This window comes from Protopterus annectens, chromosome 8.part1 (assembly GCF_019279795.1).
Source record: "Protopterus annectens isolate FY-2018-M chromosome 8.part1, PAN1.0, whole genome shotgun sequence".
NCBI lineage: Eukaryota > Metazoa > Chordata > Ceratodontiformes > Protopteridae > Protopterus > Protopterus annectens.
The window spans coordinates 204261380-204263480 of NC_056742.1; the positions used below are offsets into that span (position 1 = coordinate 204261380).

General features: G+C 39.9%; 1 non-coding gene across 1 annotated transcript; it reads right to left on the bottom strand.

Annotated features, from left to right (window-relative positions):
- Window positions 1–272: 272 nt before the first annotated feature.
- TRNAG-GCC lies at window positions 273–343 on the bottom strand. Its single transcript has one exon. It is a non-coding gene; the product is annotated as a tRNA-Gly (tRNA).
- Window positions 344–2101: the final 1758 nt, after the last annotated feature.

Here is a 2101-nt window from a genome sequence, read left to right on the forward strand (position 1 = left end):
ATTATATCCTTAGTATCACAGGACAGTTCCTACCTCATTATCACCCCCAACACAGATAACACTAATACAAGCTTTATAAGTAAAATAACGGCTCCAGTGCAGAAATTAATAATCCACAAAGCTTTATTCCAAACGAAAAGTGAAGCGCTTTTCATCTACCCTGCCAGTTTGGTAGAGTTCATCAGACAAATCAGCTGCAATTTTTTACATTAAAATATTGAAAAAATAATATTTAGCTACATACAGTAAAAATATTGAAAAAAAAGCTTTGCTGCACTGGCCAGGAATCGAACCCAGGCCTCCCACGTGGCAGGTGAGAATTCTACCACTGAACCACCAATGCTGCTTATGCTTAATGCCTTGTGTCATCTTTTTAGATTTCATTGAAACCATTTCTACTTGTTTGTTTGTCTTCTCGGCTTTTCACGGTTAGGGTCGCCACAGCGGAACTCCGGTCCGTTAATGATTGGCAGTTGATTTTTATGGTGCCGAGTTAAACCATTTCTACTAATGCTGCAATATTTATTTATATAGTTATATAGTTATACTGACTACTAGTTAGTATACAGGTTACAATTTTATCTTGCTGTTTATTTTCTCTATTATGAAAAACCGAAATAGATCATTAATCTGGTTTGTATTGCGTGGACTCTCCACTGACTTTTCTAATGCAAGCTTTACCCTCCAAACAGTTTCCATCACTTCAATCGAAAGCATGCTCTCCAAACTAAAAACCTCATCAACAGCAGCTGACCTACTCCCCATCTATTTCTTAAAATTTATAGCAGATGCTATTGCTATCCCATTCTTCACTCTCATAAACAGATCAATTGTTGAAAACTATGTGCCCAAACTCTGGAAAATATCCTATGTTACACCCATACATAAAGGCGGGACCTCCACTGAAACTTAATAACTACAGACCCATTGTTTTACTCTCCCCGCTGGCCAAAATCCTAGAAAAATGCATCCATACCCAGATGCTAAAATACCTCCTAGACAGCAACATCCTGCCACCTACTCAGCATGGTTTCAGTCCTGCCCATAGTACCACTACAGCCCTCCTCTGCTACACAGAGACAGTAAACTGTCTCAAAAATGAAGGCCTGCAGGTGTCAACTCTTTTTTTTTTTGGATATGTCCAAAGCATTTGACACAGTCTTGCACCAAATCCTGTTAAACAAACTAAACCAATATCACCTATCAAATTCCACTCTTACCTGGTTCCAAAGCTACTTAACTAACAGGTACCAAGCTGTGAAATAAGAAAATTCTCTCTCTCCTCAGCTGCTCATAACTATAGGAGTCCCACAGGGTTCTATCTTAGGGCCACTACTATTCACAATATTCACAAATAATCTCTATACCTCCACACAGCATGCATCTATCATTCAGTATGCAGATGACACTACCTTAATCTGTGCTGCACAAAACATTCCCACCCTCCTGCAAACAACTCAGCTAGCATTCGCTGATGCTGAAAACTACCCTACCAAAGCCCAACTTATCCTCAAGCCAAAGAAAACTCAGCTTATGATTATAACCAGTTCTAACAAAAACACTGATAACAGTCAATTCACTATCTACTCCACAAATGCTACTCCAATCGCTCCAGTGGCACAGGCTAAGCTATTGGGAATAATCATAGACTGCCACCTAAAATTTGATAGTCATCTCAACTTAACTATTAAAAAAGTACATGCCAAACTGGGCTCACTCTACCGTATCAAACCATTTCTTACCAACAACACAAGATCAGCCACTGCTCGCTCTCAACTTCTATCCACCCTACTCTACGCATCTCCTATTCGGACTAATCTCAACAAAACTGAACAGAGCAAAATAAAAGCCTGCTATAACAGAATTGCCTGCTTTGCTGCAAATTGCTCAAATAGAACTCATCACTGTATTGCTTTGAGACAGCTCCACTGGCTTGAACTGCCCAACCTCCTAACCTGCAATCAGCTCTGCCTCTGTCATTCGATCTATTACCTCCCCAATAAGTGTCCTGCCCTCAAAAACCTAGTACTACATCACTCAGCCAAAAGGCCTCTTAGATCATCAAGCAAACTACCACTAGAAGTCACCAACAGCTACAATA